We start from the raw sequence: 21,268 nt of genomic DNA on the forward strand, positions 1-21,268 counted from the left end.
TGAGAACAACGACAGATTACCATTTCTAGATGTATGAGTTATTAGAAATATTAATAATTGCCTGGAATTTAATATCTATAGGAAAAATACGACCACACGCAGATATATTCCTAATGAATCACATCATAGTGTTGAACATAAAATGGCTAGTTTAAATTTCCTAGTTCATAGATAACTTAGTTTCCCACTTTCCAAAGAAAGATATGAAATAGAAAGAGATTACATTAGGAATGTAGCTGAGTGTAATGGATATTCTCCTTCACTAGTTGATAAATTAATTAGAAAACGTAGGTATAGGTTAATGATTTCTGAAAATTCGACTTTTCAAGTGGAGAAAGACACGTCTAAATATTTTTCGATGCCGTTTGATAGAGAGTTATCCCGTGGTCTAAAAGGAATTTTGAAGAATGTAAATTATAAACTTGTGTATAGTGCTAATAATAAATTACAACAATTATTAGGTAATCCAAAGGATAAAACACCTCCACTGGAAAGGTCGGGTATTTATGAAATTTCTTGTAAAGATTGTAATCAGAAATATGTTGGGCAAACTAGAAAATCAATATTAACTAGATTTAAAAACATTTAGCTCAGATAAGATATGGTAGACCGGATAAATCTTGCGTTGCCGAACATATTGTTGATAAAGAACATTGTATAGATCTTAATAATTTAAAATTAATTAAACAAGTCTCAAATTACAAGCAATTAGATGCATATGAAAGCATCAGAATTAATAAATGTAAAGATAGTATGAACAGAGTCAACGGTCCAATTCCTTCAAGTTCTTTGTTCCTACTACTCTAGTGGCGGAAATTAACTGTTACGCTCAGTGGGCTCTGACTCGGTTGGCTAGATTTTGCCACGCCCACTCGGTACCTACTGGGCGAGTATATAAACGCTCAACTTGTAGATTGTTCTTTAGTTTATAATCATCTGGTGATGATGCTAACATGGTTAGCGAAACGCGCGTCCAGTGTAAAAGTAAAAGTGTTTTGGTGTATTTTGGTGATTTAGTGTAATTTTATTTTTCTGTGTAACACCAAAGGTTGCAACCCTCAACTGTAATAGTGTTATATATATATATTATAAAATAAATAATAAATCACCACAATATACCAAAACACTTTTATTTTTGCACTGGACGCGCGTTTCGCTAACCATATTGGCATCATTAGCAGACGATGCTAACATGGTTAGCATCAATGATTCAAACTCAGTTTTAATCATCTGCTGATGATGCTAATATGGTTAGCGAAACGTGCGTCCGGTGCAAAAGTGAAAGTGTTTTGGGTACTGTTTAACCGTCACTTTTTCGCAGAAAAATTTATGATTAATTTAAAAAAATAAAAATGTATTATTTCAGTCAAATAACTATATTCAACGTGTGCTTATTTTTTGTCAATAATGACATGTATTGACTATTTCCATTCTAAATATCTTGAGAACGGTTGCTCGTAGCGATTTTTACCAAGAGACATTTTTTACGTAAAAAGACACGGAAATGTATATTTTTTCGGTCGGTAGTTCTATACAGGTACGGTCGAAAAGTTATTACTCTTCAAAACAGTTAAAACACATGTAGGTGGCGCCCCCTACAAATAGGAGTAATTTTGACATCAAAATCAAATTTCTCGTGTCACAAAACTCCCAGACACCAATTTTTATCCAAATATTGACGTTACTTCAGAAATTATTTGGAAAAAATCGAAATAAAAATGAAACTTCTACACCCTGTATCTCCGAAACTAAGCATTTTAGGACATACATTTATACGAACTTTTTACTTATTTTTATCTGCAGAATATGGTGCCGAAGTTTCCGGAATACTGTTCGGACCACCCTGTATATTATTTCATTAAAATAAAGTAGTACAATAGCTGTTAAAAACCTTTCTAAACTACATTTTAGGACTGTATTTACATCTATTAGTGCTCAATATACTAAATATTAAAAATATATGGAACTTCGCCCCTGCACAAAAGCCATTTTAATAATTCAAAAAGCATACTCGTCGACATTCAACGATAACGCCCCTGAAAATGGAATGATTTGCAGGATTGCCCCGAGGGGCGGCAGCAACACGTGCGTACGCCTCGAAGGTCGATATTGAGGCGATTTGAAATATCGCCTTATTATCTACACGAATAGTTTCTGTTTTTTTCTGGATAAATTACGTTTTATTCTGATACGCTAATGGATTATAATCCGCGAAGTGAGGTATGAAAAATGGTCAGCGATGATAAATCATGACAAGTAGGTAAATAATATAATGTTACTGCGTTCATACGGATGTGTATGACAGAATGAGTTATTGATACGTTCGGTTGTTATTTTCTATTGAAATATAGATATGAAATAAAAGCGTTAGTTCACGTGGCTTTGTTAATAGTTTTTGTCAAACCAGAGATCGATTTTGTATAGGTTTTACTTGCATTTTGCTAGGTACGTTTAAAATAAATTTATGATATGTTTATGCCGCATGACCAAAAAAAAACAGTATCAAGTTCTGAACAAAGAGACAAGTTTAGATGTTCTCTCAGCACTGCTTTATGGTGGTGAGAGTTGGACACCTTCACTTTGATCTTTACCGATTCGAGACGGGACATTGAAAAGTCTCCAAATTTTGTAACAAGACAAAAATGTTGCATAAATGTATTGGATTTGTCGCAATTTTGTCGTAAAACATGAATGTCTGAAAACTTTTCTTGTCGTTGTTTTGTCTGCTTGATCTTGGCCCGGCATTACAACTACAACTGTGTGACAAAAATTTCGGCGAGAACATTCTCGTCTGAATAGATGGACTTCGACTAAATTTTTCATACAAAAAATAATCATCGATTGTTCCACCTTAGGTGGCCTTAGCATGTCTTTCTCTTTTTTTAACAGTCAATCTGAATCCAGTACCAAAAATGCCGCTTCGGCAACCACTGAAACATGTTCATTTTTCAGCTCCATCTTGGAACGCCTCGCTCTTGGTCCATTTAAATTCATTTTTCTCTACAGGTGATCACATTTTTGTGGTTTAAAAATCGTAAAGTGATACGTGTGAATCTAGCTTTAAAAGTGACAATAGAGGAAGAGAGATATATTTTTTATTATAGATCCGGGATAACACGGGTATCATACATACATACATACTGCCATTACTCGCTGACGAGTATTTGACACGCATCAGAAGATGGTCACGCAAGGCGTTTTCTTTCATGAGCTTTTCTGTGACTGAAAAGCCCGATACGTGATATTATCTGTCTACCGCACTCCAGACATTCAAAAATCCCATTGCTTTGTTGCCTCTTTACTTTTTGGTTGTCGCTGTTAACTGACTTTACAATTCTTCTCCATTCCGTTTTATTGTGAGCTGCCCCTTCCCACTCATTCTGCTTGTTAATTCCTTTTAAGTTTTCGTGGAGAATATCCTTGAACCTTTTGAGTTGTCCACCCGGCCTCCTCTTACCGTCTACAAGCTCACCGTAAAGCAGAGATTTTGGTATGCGGTTTTCTTGCATTCTGCATACGTGACCAGCCCATCTTAAGCGGGACTTTGTAATTATGACTTCAATACTCTCGCAGTGTAACAGTCAAATCTCCTCGCAACGACCTCTGTGTGCTAGCTCATAAAATATAGCAAATAGCTATTATTTTTGCATCATGTTTACTATAATTTTATTGTTAAATATTATTTTATTTAAATTTTACGATTATGCAACCCGATATACACTGCAATATTATACACATTATTGTCACTGATGCCGACCAGCAGTAGGCTTTTTGTCCATCTCTCTATATCTTTGATCATCACTCCGTCACCTCCAGGTCACTGTCAGATCAAATCAGATGTTTTTGGATTTATTTATCCTTTGTTTTGGTTATTGAAATTTTATAATTATCAGATAAAATTTTGTAGTTAAATTAGTTATTTTTGATGTGGATCGCAGTTTGCAATTCGGTCTTTTAATTGTGGAATTTCTGAGTTTAGTTCGTTCATTGACCGGATATGGAATATGGCTAAGGAGAAAACATCATTTTTTATTTATGCCTTTTTGTGAGTTGGACTAGTCAAGATATATAGTTCTCTATCTATATCCTGGAGGGAGATTTCCGGTTGAAATCTGATTTTGTGAAGGAAATCGAATCCTTGCATCACTTCTTGCGTACTCCCCGGCTGAAGAGTGTCGTCGCGAAGAACTGGCTGCCGTTTCGTGAAGCATTCCCTGTTGGTGAATAGCAGGTCTTCGTAAAGAAGGATTAAGGCTTCCGAAACATATTTGGTCAGAGACGTGGTTGGATTTTGATGATTTTTATGGATCCCCGACCAATTTCCGCAATGGGATTAAAATAGCCAAATTTTCCGACCGATATTCTTATTCCACGTGCCCAAGAAGTCCCCGAATAGTTCCAAGGTATGCTATAATTCTTCTGCCTATTCTAAGTCAATGCTCAACTGATTTTTATTCGTATTGTTGTCTGGTTTTCGACTTTTCCACGCCCACGTGGTGTAGAAAGATTAGTTGAGTGTTATCTTTCTTAAATCTTATTTGGTTGCTCGTAATTGTAGAGCAAGAAGACCGATCCAGACCGTACAGCACAGAACAATCCAGAATTCCATCCGTTCCTGTTGCCCGTGTGTAGAGGTACCCGTTGGACATCATAAACCCTCGTTGAGGTAAAGTTCAGATTTGATTAGTCCTTCTTTATTACCTTTATTAACTCCTACACGTTGTGCTAGTCCTTGTTCTATAATTGAGGCTCTTTTCTAAGACAACCAATGTTATTTAGGGTTTTTATGTCACCTGTTGAAGTCCTATACCTGCCTGGTATCTGTACGTTTGCTGACGGGCTCCAGTGACAGTACATCGATCTGCTGTAGCCTGCTGTAGCTACCCCATTGCTATACACCGAAGCTCAGCCGGAGGGACTTCCGAGTAGTTTTCAAGTTCTTGTCAAGACATTACACTGTAGAGTAAGATCGTTTAGATATTAGTTAGATTTAGTTTGATATTTGTATTCCGCCCTTAGAGCATACTTAGTTTAAGGGGGATGACGTCATAGATTTAGTTTTTATTGATTTAAATTCTGACTTAATATATTCCAATCTCATTTACATTTCATTCATTTCTTTTCTTTATAACTTTTTAATATTTTAATAAATTGCTTAAATATTTTTAGTAGTATTATTTACAGTCTAGTCTCATAGTTAAGTTAGAGTCACTTAAGTACAAATAGTTATAGAATATTTGAAGTTCATGATAGGTTGCACTCAACAGTTCGAGGTTAGTGTTGAAGTCTACTTAATAGTTACATCTTTATTGCCGAGTTCATAGAGTATAATCTCGTGGCGCCCTTTTATTAATATCTTTGAACCCCGACCACCCGGCTGTTAAAATTAAAAAGCTAGTGGCCTCTATGTAACTCATTCTGCATTCAGTAAACTTGTGTTTTATTGAACTTCAAATTAGAAAGGGCGTGGCAGCAGTTAGTTTTTTCAAGGACCGATACGTTTGAGACGTGATGGAACCATTTTATTTTTAAGAGTTGTCTAAGATGTCTCTGTTGCAACTTGTTTAATGCATTCATGTGTCGGCGGTACGGCACCCAGGTCTCGCTTTCATATAACATGGTGGAGCTATGGAGAGACCATGTTAAAGAGGTGGAGAAAATGGGAACAGATCCTCCAGCCTCCTCCTCAAGGGTACCTGAGCCGGAGACAAGCTCCTCGACTCTGAAGGGTACGGAGGGCTATATCCCAACCGTGGAGGCGTGTATACCCTCGTAGGATGTAGATGTCCACTCCTCGGATTGTTGTCAGAGAAGGATGGAAAATATTCTGTCCTCCCTATAACAGGAAGATCCTTAGTAAAGTCGGTAGATCAGTATAGGCTGAAAATCGCAGTCCAGATTCTTAAAATAAAACTTAATTTAAAATACTTTACTTTATTCATGAATAGTTAAATCTTTTATCTGTTTATTTCTGTAATAATTGGGTCTTCCAAGAACAACTTTGAGCAGTTATTTTAATTAGTAAGTACTCGAAACGGCCGGAAATTGCAGAGAAACATTATAATGGAGACGAGTTTTGAAAAAGAATCGAGAGATCGTTTTAGGGTTTTGACCACTTCACCACAGTTCGTTCGTTCCACGAATCTATTTAAACGGCCCGTGGCTTCGACTGCTGTCATCTTTTTTACCTTCTTTTCCACTCAAAACCCTTTTGTATTTCCGGATTTAATTGGCCGACAGGATAATATTTTATAAAAGAAACTGGATTTCTGGTTTTATTCGGTTCGAATAAAGGATAATGCCGAGATTTCTCCTCGTTCTAAAGCATACTCTTACGTGAAAGAGCGGAGGAAATTGTGCAAAAAAAATTGCATTTTGCCTTTAAACAATTTGGTGCTTTGTTATTGTAACTCTACCTGAGTTAGTCTTGGGAGATAAGAAAGATGCAGTTGAAATTTAAAATTATTATAATATACACTCTATACAAAAAAATGCATTGTAAAATGCACAATAAATCATGTTAAAATAATTAACTCGTTCTGTGGAATTCTATTTACCTAATTATTTGTTTCATAAACGATTGCTGATAATATATAATATTGTTTTCTATACATAATAAAAAGTAAAGCATTCGAAATAAAGCGAATACTATTTTATCGGATATCTAATATTTAGTTTGGTTAAAGTTTTCTGTTAAAGTAATTATAACCCTATAAGTTTTAAAAGAATCACGTTCAAAACAAACTGGCATTGCCTTAGTATTTTTAAAAAGTGTTGCTTCTCTATTTATTCCAATAAGACGTCCTTATAATAAATTTAAGCAAATCAAAAATTTTAACTGCTTTTCAGATATTTGCGGTTTTATATTTCATATGGCATTTTCCACAGTAAATTTTTATCAAAGCCACCCAATAATTTTTCTCTCGTATTTTACCGTTGAAAGAGCCATATGAAATAATACTGCGTGTATCTGTGAATCCATTAAACATTTTGAAATACTCTAAATACAAAAAATGTTCATTTTTTAATTCTCCATCTACTGAAAAAATAATATACGGGGTGTTCCATTTAAAAAAAAACGACGAAAAAATATTTTATATTTTAGAAAGTTTGGCATAGAATTTTGGACATCCTGTATGATTTACCATTACCATATTTATAGTAAAGTAAGTGCAGACCATCTAAAGTAAATACCTAAGATAGTTTTGATTTCAGGACAATTCTTGTATTTTTTAATAATTTTTCGAAGAAAGGCTGAAAAATATATATTTTTTATTTATTTATTAATATCTCTGAAACTAACTGTCTCTGAAACTGAATGTACCTTTACGTGTATAAAACTATTTGTATAAGAATTTAAAAAAAAACTATTTGGATAAAAATGGTTATCGTTGCCAATCGTGGCAACGATAACCATTTTTAGTTACACGGCGAGGTTGTCACATATGCTTTAGTATACAAATGAATGAATGACTTTATTCGAATAAAACTATTCGATAGTTGAAATCATTCATTTAGTAACCATTCGATAGTCTAATTCATTCATGAGTTCCCATCGCTAATAAAAATACAAAATTTTCCATAACGAAAAAGTTACAGCGATTTGTTAAAAATGTACATTTTTTGAAAAACATCCCGTAACTCCGAAATGGTCGTAGAATTTAGAATGAGTAAGAGGGGGGGGGGGTTAATCACTGCGACCTTAAAGATCTATTGTGTGCCCCCTTTCCTTGAGTCATCACACAATCTATAACCCATCATACCCCTTTTGTAGAGGGGAGAGGGTTAGAGGTGGGAATTCTAGTTCCTTGGGAGGAACTAGTTCCTTAGTTCTAGTTCCTCCAGAGGAATAGTTCCTTGAACTAGGTCTTTAGTCCACAATAGTTCCGACTAACATTGACATTCCCCTTGCTTGCTAATGCGTTTCGTTGTCAGTCAGAACTATTCACAGTATGATTTGTATAATTTTTATAATGTACGGAGATATAACGAGACGTGTAATTGTGTATGTTAGAAACATATAGGTAAGTTTTATTACAGATAAAAAAAATAAAAAAAACTCAAATCAGAATTTAAAAAACTATATCATAAATCAATTAGAGCAAATATTACAAAAATTTTACGAAAAATTGCATTTTTCGTTTTTTCAAGCTTTTTGTTTTTGTCTAAAAATTCAGAATATCTACTTCGTTTTATAATGGTGCAAGTATACACTCGGCGAGGCGACCCGAGGCGCCACAAAAAATTAACGATTTGTACATTGTTATTGGTTAGGATCGTTCTTTTTTGTCACGTCTCGGGTCGCCTCGGCGAGTGTGTACTTCCAGCATAAGATATTTCCTAATTTTAGGGACCTAAATTGAAACATTCCCATAAAATATTTAAAAAACAAACTAAAAATCAAAAACAGTATCCACGACAATTTTCTGTTGTAATTACGCCGCGCCGGCTGTGGATATAGACAAGGCCGAATCCGTCGTCGTCGCCTTGTATTATATCTCGGATCTGCCGACTGAATGGATTCCCGTGAACTAGTCTTTTAATTGTTCCTCTATGTCCGGATCCGATAACATACGGCTGGCACTCCCCACGCCTGCCTTGCATCAATCGCGCTGGCTGATCCATACGTAAACTAGTCTTTTATTTAGTTCCTCTAGTTCCTTTAGGTCCGGATCCGATAACATACGGCGTACGGCTGGCACTCCCCACTCCTGCCTAGCATCGATCGCGCTGGCCCGATCCGGTCCTACGTAAACTAGTCTATTTAATTATTTAGTTTAGTTCTTCTAGGTCCGGATTCAATAACGTACAGCTGGCACTCCCCACTCCTGCCTACCATTGGGCTACGCGCGCTAGCCGATCCGTCGCCGTCGCATATTATTCTATATCGGTCACAGTCTCGATCGCGGAATAGGTCCTGAGGAACTAGTTCTTTGAGAAACCAGGAACTAGTTCCTTTCATTCCGGGGTCGGAATAGTTCATTGGAACTAGTTCGTTCACGAACTACACACCTCTAGACAGGGTATTTCCCATCCTCCTCTGACAACAGTTCTTCCTCCGAGGGTACACACCCTTCCACGGTTGGAGTTTGGCCCTCCGTGCCGCTCCTCGCAGCTTGCCTCCGGCTGAGTAACCCGTGAGGTGGAGGATCTGTCTCCATTTTCTCCACCTTTTTAACTTGGTCTCTCCTTAGACCTGATACTCCCGTATCTATAATAGAGGATATGTCCCTCTTTCTCTATCGCGTCATTGGATTTGAGGTCAATTCCTATTGTGAGGACCTGACCATAACCCTCCTCCCTCGGGTCGATGACTCGCCAACTCGATGTCCTTCCATTGAAGTTCTGACCTTGGATAAGGCTCAGCAGGTAGGTGGTGTCTTTCCCCTTGCTCCTCGGCAGAAAGACCGTTATGGCCGCCCTTTTAGGGATGAAACGGTTACATATATCGATACCTATGCGGTTTTCATCAATGTTTTTGATAAAAATTGAGCTCCAGACAGCGATATTAGTTTTGAAAAGCGTCCAATTTTGCCCACCCTGTACAAAAACTAACAAACCAATAACGAAACATGAGAACACGATCTATCTGGTAACAAGGCAGCAATAAATAAGGAAAAGATGAAATAATAATTTCCTCGTACATCATTCTGTATTAATTCAAAAACGTTATCTTTTTCGCATTTCCATCGCAAAAATGCGATGAAAAAAGGATGGCCGTTAACTGTTGCTTTCCGGAAAAATAGAAGAAAAAATGATAATGCGGGATTGGAGGGGCATAATAAAGCGAGCCACGGATACGCAAAACGACGAGGGGGATGGAAAAACAAACAGGAAAAGATTTATTGAAGCCGCGGCTGTGGCAACCGTGGAGCTCTTATTTAAATTTATTTGAGCGCGGGTCCGCAGAATTGATTTATGTTCGGCCGCTGAGTTTCTATTCTTAACGCCATTCATCTTCTCCGCACCTTTTTAAATTAGTGCGCTATTTTACGTACCGTCATCGGTCTATATATATTAATAGCAATTTTTATGACGATGCTTTCAGTGTCCTTTTTCAATTTAATGTTTCCTTTCAGTAGTATTTGTAGCGTTTTAATTTTCTACGCCATTTCTAATTAGTGAAGTGTTTTTTGTATCACCATCGATCGATGTCTATTAACAATTCCCTAAAGCGGCCCATATGTTATCAAACAAATTGCTCAACACAGGCTGTTGCGCAACTAGTTGCCAATGTATGGTAACGTTTGATACGTTGCGCAGTTGTTTGATAAGTTTCAAGAATGTTTGAATTCTTTTGTACAACAGGCGTTTGCGCAGCGCGTTGTGTAGTGTATGTGTGTGTTGCGCTTCATTGTGCAATATTTTAGTTCTTTTAGTTTTTTCATCCAAATTCTTTGGTTTGTTTTTCGTTTTTTTGTATCATTGACATCATCTAGGGTATATGCGATAATAATTGACGCAATGGCAATTGAGGACATGATTGTTTCTCAAACAATGCATAACTTTTAATAAAAAGTTTGATCAAAATTTTACTAAGTGCATGGGGTGATGCAGTTGTGTAACGGAACGTTGCGCATCGCTTTGTTCCGCAACTTGTTTGATAATGTATGGACCGCTGAATCAGGTGTGCAATGCAATGTTGCGCAATTTGTTTGATAATGTATGGGCCGCTTAACGCAGCTTTCAGACTTTCATTTTGATATACCGGGTGCGTCTCAAAAATGGCTCACCCCTATGACTTTTTTATTTCTTCAGATAAAAAAACGAGATTTGGTATGTTAGTATATGACATAAATTAGGATTGGTCGACTTATTCAATTGTTTTTAGTCACTTCCTGTTTCACCGGAAATGACTAAAACTTTTGATTTTTAAATGGCACACTGGCATTTTTTTAGTTTATTCGATAGAAAATGACATTCTGAATAGAATGACATATCATATGTCAATTTTTGACGTTCTCGCTTAATAAAAAATCGTCCATGTATTCAATGGCGTTGGAGAGTCCAAGAAATTCCGCTATCTTTTTTGGCATACCTCCAATTGTATTGATTCCAACTGGCAGGGTACAGCATTGATTTTTTCGATAAGTCAAGGAAAATCGCTGATGTGTCACATTGAGTGGTAGGAGTTTTGCGTACTTACGAAATACATGTAAGAAATTGATACCATCTATTGGTCCCCCAGGAATCGTAAATACTCTTGGAAAATGAGTTTTTGTATTCGGAATCTTCACACTAATAAATGACTGACAATCTTTAATGGCATCTACGGTCAAAAACGTGATTTCTTCCCTCCTACATGTTCCAAATACTCCAACGATTAAGACAACTTTAGCTAACAGGAATTCTTTGCCATCGGCTTGTTTCATAAAGCGTTCTATTTCCAGTTTTGTAAATACTTTTGATTTCGTTGCCTGATATCCGGAAGCTTTTCTTTTTAAAAATGCAATAAGGTTTCTGAATTTGCTAATATCTACGTTTCTGTTCAGGTAAATCATGGTGCGGAGCATCGAATATTTACTCCACAGAGTTGACGGCTTTAAGGTAGTGGATAACCTCAGGAAATAGGCTAGCAATACCTTTTCTGTGAAATTCTCAACATGTTTTTCTTTGACTCAGGTTTCAAAGTTGTTGTAGGTTGTCTCGTATTTATAAGTTTTTCGACTTCTCGGGTACTAACGTGGATAGCGCAGTTTCAGCAGCTTGTTGAATATCCAAAGACTCGTCAATATCACTCATTTTTCACAAAACTTTGTAGGAAATACGGCGACGTTTCAACCTGACAGAACCTTGTCATTAAACAATGCCTTAGTCCAACTCGGCTTTCGCCTCGTTGAATAATTTTGCGTCCCGTTCTTAAAACACATTCATTTCGCAACTTGTTACATAAACAGCTATATTCAAATAGGATTAAAACTCGATTAAAAAGAGTAATACATTTATGAGTTAGGCGTTTCAAGCTAAATCAACCTCGTAGAAATATGGCTGAAGAATCCCTGGTTCAACTGGAGTGGGATCTTCTGGAGGAACCTAACAAACTCTGGACTGTCAAAAGACATTCTTCTGTGGTTTCTCCACATCGAGTTATGATCGTCGCAAAGCCGTAGTAATTAACAGACTCATGTTAGGACATTGTAGGTTTTCTCATCAATTTTTGCTTAAGGGCTAACCACCGCCTCTATGTGATAAATGTAGTAATCCTTTAACTGTTAAACATATTCTTAAGGAATGTAGTCAGTTAATTAACAACAGAGGCCTGCGTCAGACATGTCAGCAAAATATCAGTTATTTTTTCTACAAGTGGGCACCAAAACTTTTTGATTTTCTGGAAAGATCGGAATATACATGTACATATATCTAAAATATAGGTATCTAAAAAGCTACACTTTGGTTTGAAGCAACCAATTACTAATTCAATTGTATATATTTTTATGTTTTATTGATTTATTCTATGTTGTCTGTACCATTTTACTTTTTATTTGTACAAAATCAATGTCTGTACTCTTAACATATACAATCTGTCTATAAACGTGTTGTTTAGTAATATGTCAAATATTGTACCGTACTAAAATAGCAGGTGATACGCGGCTAAATAGCCTTTGATGCTGATGCGGCTTGAAAGCTAAATTTCTTTTCTTTCTCTCTTCTTAAGCAACTCGATTTTTTCCAATTTACTGGAAAAATGGTAAAGAGAAAATATGTTTCTTTTATCCAGAGGTGGTCCAGATCTACCATCAATAAAAGTTCTTGCATTTTTTAGAAGTCACCCTATATAATAAAGGGGCAAATAAACAAAAACGAACTGAAAATCTCGTTAAACTCTTTCTCGGAATCAATCGCCAAGCAATAACACGGCGCGAGCGGCAAAAACGTCGATCGCGTTTAACTAACTGGCGCGCCGCCTCGTCCAATCTTTATTAAACCTTTAAGCGGGACCACTCTATCGGAAAATTGATTTTCTACCGGATAAATTTAGCTATCAAAGCGGGGATAATAGCGGCGGCACGTCAATCGTGCCGACGACGAAGGCCACACAAGTCGAAGAATCAAGGTGTAAAACTTGGAAAATAAGTTGGTTATAATAATGGTTTTATAATTTGGAAACTCTCTATTTATTTATCTAGTAATGCCAAAACACTCTATTTGAAAGTCGATTAGAGAAAATAGTATGATTCATTGGCAAGTAATGTAAATATTTACGATCCGGTAAAATTGTGATGTAAGAGGAGGCTTAGCTTGCCGGAGGCGAGTCAGTAGTTGATAGGCCGGCCGGCTGTTGTGTTGTGTTTTGTCATAGAGCTGATATTTGGGGGTTGAAAGTCTTTTGACTATAAACGTTGCATGTACTGTAAGGCAACGGGTCGTTTGACCAGAAGAAAACCTCTTGTGACGTCTTGCCTTCGAGGTTAGTCTTGAGAGTTTGAGGTCTCCCTTGTCTTCTCGATTGACACGATGCGGCGTTGGGGTAGTGAGGTACCCCAAGCCTATTCGATTGGGATCCGAATCTGTTTAGCGGCAGATTTGCGTCCGGGGGAAGCCCTTATACTATTTCAGGTGATACTTGCAAGTTGTTGAAGATGATTAACCAATATATAACCGAATGATATTTGAATTAGATCGAAAATATGGAATGGGATATATTGAATAGAATATATCAGTGGCTAGGGGGCGGAGTACCCCCGGGTGAGTCTTACTATTTAAATATCAATTTTATCCAGATCAGTAAATTTTTTGTTATTTTCATGTACAATGAGAGAGTGATTGCCAATGACCAACTAAATAGATATTTGAGGTAAATTTGCATTGTGAGACCCGGTAGAGTAAGCCCCAAAAATAGCGATTTTACAAAGGGGAATAGTTGGATGAAAAAATACATTTTACATAGAATTTTACATAGCGAGTCATCAATAAAGGTTTAAGAACCTCATATAATGAATGGAGCTATTTTTAAACACCTCATTTTCTATGACGAAGGAGAATCATTAAAAATGAACCCCGGAAAGAAGAAACGGACCAAAACAAAGACAATTTATTCAAACTGGTTTCGTTTTCTAGGATGCCTGTTTGTCGTTTCGGACCACTGAATCTGCTGCAAAATTACCTGCATAGATCCACTACAAAAGGCGAAACTAGTGATGGTTCAAAGAGAAAATATCGATACATCACTAGAAATTAAGTAAAAATAACTACAAAACATGAAATCGCTACCCAACCAGGATTGTTATCTCTCCAAAACAATCCAAAAAAAAATACAAAAAAAATTCAAATACCCTGTGAATGCGATAAATTTTACATTGGTGAAACATCTAGACCCTTAAATGTTAGAATTAAAGAACATAAAGATTATTTCAGAAAGGGAGATTTTCACAAATCTAAGATTTGTCAGCATTCATGGGACACAGGGCACAGAATAAATTTTAATAACGCCAAAATTATAATGAAAGAAGCGATAGCCTCTAGAAGAAAAATAAAAGAGGCTTTTTTAATTCAATCGTAGATGTTAGTAATGTTTGGCAATCGCTTCTTTGATTTTAAAAAACGTAACTTAAATAAACATAATATACGTAAAATTTAAAAATAATCTTACAGAGTTTGGGGCTTTTTGGTTTTACCTTATTAAGTAATTGTTATCAAGTAGTAATTGTTAATTTTGAAGTTTAACTTGATATAATGTCAACGGTTTCTTGTAGAGGTATCTGTTTTAAAAAAGTAAAGTGTTCTCGAATAGTTGAATTTAAATATTTTAAATAGTGTTTTTCTTTATTCTTTGTATTTTTTGCTTCCAAAGACGGAAAAAGATAACTTTCCGAAACGTTAAGTATTTTTTTCTTTGTTAGGCAAATTTGTATTACTGTAAGCATAACTCCTGACAAGCAGCGTCCGTTTAGGTTTAACGCCAGAAGTGTTTACAAAAAATAACTATTTTATTTTGTAGATTTTCTTGCAGTGCAGCGGCGAAATACCCATAAAGGATTTTTTTGGAGAGATGAATCCACCACATAGATATAGACATTTTTCAGGATTGTTATGTTTTAAGTATTTTAAAACCAATTTTAAACGTATCTAATAGATATTTACTATACAAGTGAGTTAACAGCATCATTAAGATACGCGTGTGAAAGTTGCACAATGAGTGCATAGCACGAGTTGTGTAACCACACAAGTATCTTAATGGAGTTAACTCACGTGTATTGTACAATATTTTATCTACGTCTAATTATAAAAACACACAATGAACTTTAAAGATTATTGTACTTAACTATATACCTCTCCTAAAAATCAATTACCTTAATACATAAGGGAATTGATGTTTATCAATCGTATCCAAAACATTGGCCACATATCCAGGAACACCAATGGCCTAGAAAAACTAATTGTGGAGGGAAAAGTGAACGGGAAACGTCCTAGAGGGAGATCTCCAAACCGTTGGGTGAACCAAATAAAGACGATAATAGGTCATAGTCTACACGAGGCCAGTACAGCTGCGCAAGACAGAACAACATGGAGAGACACAATAAATGTGATATCATAATGTCACCATACTCTTATAGAGTAATAGGAAGGAGGAGGAGGAGGAGGACCTTAAGATTTATAATAAATAAATATTTTCATTGTTCCTAACGTTTCATATTTTACTTTTAGGCACTAGTGCCTAAACAAGTATCACTTTTAGATACTAGTGCCTAAAAGAATGTCATTTCGAATCTCAAATAAATATCAAAAACTGTCAATTTCAAAACGCTTTCACAAAAAAAATATTATCGCGAAGAGTTTAGAAATCAGATATCTCAATTAAAATTAAACTATTCGCAATTTTTACACACAACACAAGAAAAAAGACATTTAGAGAACAATCATTCAATATCCGTGACACAACCGAACATGAAGATATTAAGGCCGTCGTTGACAGGTCGGCACGTTGCGCTCGCCAGGTTTATCTTGCCATCGCCTGGAAAATTGCCGCTCTTCCCGGTTGCTTGATTGACACCCGCTACCATTATCCGTCAGTGGAAACGTGTCTAGTTGGCCGGGGATAAGGCACCGACCGGATGATCGAAAGTAACGCGTCTCCCCTGTGACAGCGCCAGATTAAGAAAACAGATTTTAGATTTACCGCGGCTAGCCCGGATTTTATTATCCGCTTTTTTTGTCTTTACACAAGGTTTATGTTGTTTTATCTATATAGCTTTATGAATTTTATAATATTTTGATAGTCTTAGCAGCGTTTTTTTTTATCTTTTAATTGCTTTTTCAAAATGCCTTTATTATTTGAAGTAGTTGAAGTTGTTAGCATTTTGAAGAAGCAATCAAAAGATAAAAGGCTATCAAAATGTTAATCTAATAACTATTTGACGTTTATAATATTACGTCAGAAGCAACTTTTTTCCAAAGCCTACCATGACTTCACTGAATCATCGCTTCTTGTTCACTGTTATTAATATCTTAATTATTAGATTTTAATACATCTGGTATTATGGTATTCTGGTATTTTGTCGATTTTAAAATAAACTTAACTGTTCCTATCTTATTTTTTTGTTAGAATGGGCATAATCAAGAGGGCTACTCATACCGTATTATAAAAATAAGGTAATCAAGGACTTATTTTGTGGTATTTATTATAATTTAATATCTTCGGTTTGAAAGAAGATATCAAGATGCGGTTTTCGCTGACTTTTTAAGCTTTTACTACTCTTTACTATCAGCTAAAATAACATATACTATAGTATTTATTTTTTTTGAAAAAACGCGTTATGTTTGTTAAATTGTAAGAAAGCGCTCCCTAGTGTCTACCTTCAAAACCTTATTATTATTATTTTTATGGTATAATATAGAGTAAGAAACGCTATTTTAAACGAGCCCTCGTTTATTGGATTCTGATCATCCAATCCGGAGTTATTAACATTTAAATAAAGATAGATCTCACCTTCCCCCACCACTTTATTTTAACAGATGGGGGGAAATGGTTCTAACAAAAAAAATCCAAAATTAGTGAAGATTATGAAGCTATTATTTATAGTATCCATTATCTAGGCAAAATTCTGTAAAAATTCTATTTTCTTATTTTCCATAGCAATTGCGCCCCCTACCGGCCGTTTTACAAACTTGAAAATAATTTCCAGCAATTTCTCATAGCCCCTTTAGTTATAAATATTTTTTTCCGTAGGCCATACGGCTAATACTTTCCGAGATACAACCGAGAGCTATTCTTAGTGGGACACCCTGTACATGTTTTATGTATTTTTGGCATAAAAATGTTTATGTTTAGAGGGAATAAAAATAATACTTTTTATAGTCATATTGAAATTCATCACCACTTCAATTTCTTCTATTTCTATCTAACAAAAAATGTCGTGTCTATTTTTTAGTCCAAGCTAAATGTCAATATTCCATGGGTATATTGATAAATGAGGTCTAAATTATAAGAAAAGGCATTTTCTACGAAAACTTGAAAGGATAGATATAATACAATTTAATAGAGAATTAAATTGTACATCCCATTCTCCTAAAATATACGGGGTATTCCATTTAAATTAAACAAGTTATTGCCGTTTAAAGTTGGAAATTATTTAAAATAAATTTTTAGACACTCTGTGTGAGGTAGAATTATTTTTTTATTGCAACACAATAACTGATCAATAAATAAACTTCAGTAAATATTTAGTACTAAAAACTTTGATACCCTTGGAGAAATTAAAATTTTTACTGCAATTTCACAAGATTGAAAATATTTTGAAAACAGTAAGTTTTAAGTGTGATAAATCTTAATCAAATTAACCTTTATTTTAATCGTAGAAACTAAAATTGTAATAATATACAAGGTGTTTCATTTAAAAAAATACAACTCTGATTTCTTTTTATTTATTTGGGACACTCTGTATCCTGTAAAAATATTTTTAAATTGTAACTCTAATAGTCCTTCAACGAACCCAAAACCTACAATTTTTAAAAATCTAGACGAACGTGGTTAACCACCCTGTATACAGTGGTATTAACAAAAAAAAATAACTTTTTTATTTTGTAGGATTCTGTTTCAGTGGTAAAAAAATCCAAAAATCTTTCAAGAAAATTTATTTTTTATTTTTTATAGTATCACAGTAAACTGTTAATAAAATCGGTATACGAACGAGCGAAAGAAGCAATTTTTTCTCCTTGAAAAAAGTATTTCATTTTATCTGAAACGCAGAAGCGGCGCATCGAGTGCCACATTTACCGGAATAATAGTCGCTGGCATTGACGAATTGAAGGCTGAGAAAAGAGTCTTTAGGGATGCGTTTTTTTACGAATGTTCTTTCTCTTGTTTATGTTTAAGGCCGATTTAAACAGACACGCGTCTTGTATATCTGAATTTAAAAGGAGACGCCTTGAAAAGGGGGCTTTTTTTCTTTTTTACTGTCGGAGAAAAAAACAATAGATTTCATGGCTATTATTTAGGAAAAGGAAAAAGAAAAAGATGAATCTACTTTATCGATATCAAAGATGACATAAATGTATATCTAATAGTTTCTTTTTCTGTATTGGCACATCATAAAAGATTTATGGTATGTTTGTTTCAGAAACTAACAGGCTTCTTTTATCTATAGTATGAAAATGACGCCAAGTTTCCTTGGAATGAATCTCTGTAACCAACAAGAAATGTTTAACGTTTTCAGGGGTCTCGTTGTCAGAATAAACGTTCGGTAATTTTCTCAATTTATGGTATACTGGATATTTTGGAAAAGTGGCTCCCCCATATAACTTTTATATTTTTTTAGATAAAATATTGAGATTTGATATGTGAGTTTCGGTCACTTCCTGTTTCACCGGAAATGACTACAACTTTTGATTTTTAAATGATACCTTCGGTTGTAGCTTACCCACCAAATTTGGCCGCGATCGGACGATATCAATTTTTGACGTTTCTTACGTCAAAACTAGCTGTCACCGTGACACGTGTCGTACACGATCAAGTTGGCCTTGGTCCAATCTCTCGACATACTAAATTTATGGATGGAGTTTTGTAGTGAACGAAACGTCGTTAATATATCATGCATCTTTGTTCTACATTTCGAATTTCAACCCCCTGACTGACATAGAACTCGAGTTAACACACTCCAAAGACCCATTAAAACGGACGATTTTTTCAAAATATCATTGAAAAGATCGAGCCCCATCTACATTCCGAGTTTCAACCCTCCAGCTGACATAGGGCCCGAGTTACGACGCTCCAGTACGGGCTGAGTATTAACTCAGATAAAACCGCAGTAGTGCCATTCACCAGAAAGCGAAGTTTGCAAAATTTGAAAAGAATCCATCTAGATGGAAAGGAAATACTGCCATCACAGGAAGTGAAATATCTGGGAATAGACCTGGATAGTAAACCTCTCTGGAACAGGGATATTAAGAACATTACCAGCAAAGCCACAAAGGCTCTCATAATATGCAGAAGACTTGCGGGAAATAGGTGGGGCTGCGCCCCTAACATTTTGCGCTGGATGTGTACCATGATAGTAAGACCCATTATTACTTATGGAGCAGTTGCTTGATGTACAAAACTAGAGCAACGTACAGCAAGGCAAAACCTGTGCAAAGTACAGGGACTGGTATGTATCTGCATCACAGGTGCCATGAGAACATGTCCAACAGCAGCAATGGAGGTCATTCTAGACCTAACACCACTGCACATCGTCGTCGGTAGTTATGCCAATGCGACAATGATTAGAATGGTCATTGACGGAAACAGTACTGGGAGAATTTTCAGGTGAGGGGCTTGGAACACCCTCAAAAAGAAAATTCCACTTCTTCAACTCCCAGTGGATGACATACCAAGAATTTACAACTTTGAGAAACACCTCACTGTAGTACTGAATAATAAAAAGGATTGGAAGAAAGAAACGCTTACTCAGCATATAAAAGACCATACCATCACGTGGTATACTGATGCTTCCAAAACCAAAGCAGGGACAGGGATAGGAGTATTTGGGCCGAAAACTAAATACTCCGAACCAATGGGCACTTACCCCAGTATCTTTCAGGCAGAAATTTACGCTATCGAAAGATGCGTACAATTTATCTTAAATAGGAACTATCGAAAACAGGAAATTGCCATCCTAGCCGATAGTCAAGCAGCACTTAACGCGATCAACTCAGTAACCATCAATTCGAAGTTGGTCAAAGAATGCCTAGAGAAGCTCAACAAATTAGGCAAAGAAAATAAAGTCCTCCTACTCTGGGTGCCTGCCACCAAGGGATAGAAGGCAATGAAAAAGCAAATGATCTAGCTAGGAAAGGAGCGAACACCCCACTAACTGGACCAGAACCGTTCTGTTTTCCAAACGGGAACCAACTGAAAGCGGAACTGAAGAATCTGGAAGACTCCATCCGTAACTTGGAATGGGTGTCCTCCAACGGAAAAACTTCCTCAGAACTTACGCCCGAGAAAAATCAAAGGTTTTCCTTGATTTAAGTAAAAACAATCTTCGGATTGTCACGGGGTTTCTAACAGGACACTGTCTCCTCAACGAACTCCTCAGTAGGCTGAAGCTGAGAAACATCGGCGAATGCAGATTTTGTGGGGAAAATGGGGAAACACCAGAACACCTTATCACTGAGTGCGCCGAGACGACGACCATTCGTGCCATGAACTTTGGTACGTCTGATGTAGAGGATGGAGAGCTGGCCTCTGTGGAGCCGTCTCAGATATTGGCTTTTATTAAAGCCCTGAGACTGTATGATGAGTTATAACTCGTTATAACTCAAGAAAGGGGAACACACAATAGATCTATAAGGTCGCGGTGATTAACTCCCCTCCTAAACATTCTACATTCTACGACGCTCCAAAATCGTTACCACTTTTCCCCTCACAAGCTCGTGTGTCACGGCCTTGAATTTTTACTCCCAGCACGCGTACAAAATTTTCACTTCAATAAATAAGTTATAAGTAAAGGTGATAATTTGTTTATTTTTTTTTTAGATATTTGGAAAACACTCGGTATATAAAATGATATAGCTATATAAAAAATTCTTTTTGTAAGTATAACCAAAATATAATATTCTTTGGTATAATCATTAATATTGTTTTTCTATCGTTCAGAACATAAAAGAATTAATAAAGATTTTTATTTAATATTAAGAATACTTTTTTTTAATGTCCTATTACCTCAACACTCTTTTATTAAATATTTAAATAATGTCAGTAGATATTTTACAAAAAATATTAAATAATATTATCACAATTATTGATTTTTTTATAATAATTGATATTATGTAATCATCCGCAGTGTGAACG

The 21,268-nt window shown here is 35.7% G+C and overlaps 1 protein-coding gene across 1 annotated transcript in view; it reads left to right on the forward strand.

Annotated features, from left to right (window-relative positions):
- Nucleotides 1-21,268, forward strand: part of LOC115891041 (polypyrimidine tract-binding protein 2) — a 470,600-nt gene that overhangs the window by 203,950 nt on the left and 245,382 nt on the right. The gene's annotated exons all lie outside the window — the stretch shown is intronic.

Source organism: Sitophilus oryzae, unplaced genomic scaffold (genome assembly GCF_002938485.1).
Source record: "Sitophilus oryzae breed Bouriz unplaced genomic scaffold, Soryzae_2.0 scaffold_944_pilon_pilon, whole genome shotgun sequence".
NCBI classification, from domain to species: domain Eukaryota; kingdom Metazoa; phylum Arthropoda; class Insecta; order Coleoptera; family Curculionidae; genus Sitophilus; species Sitophilus oryzae.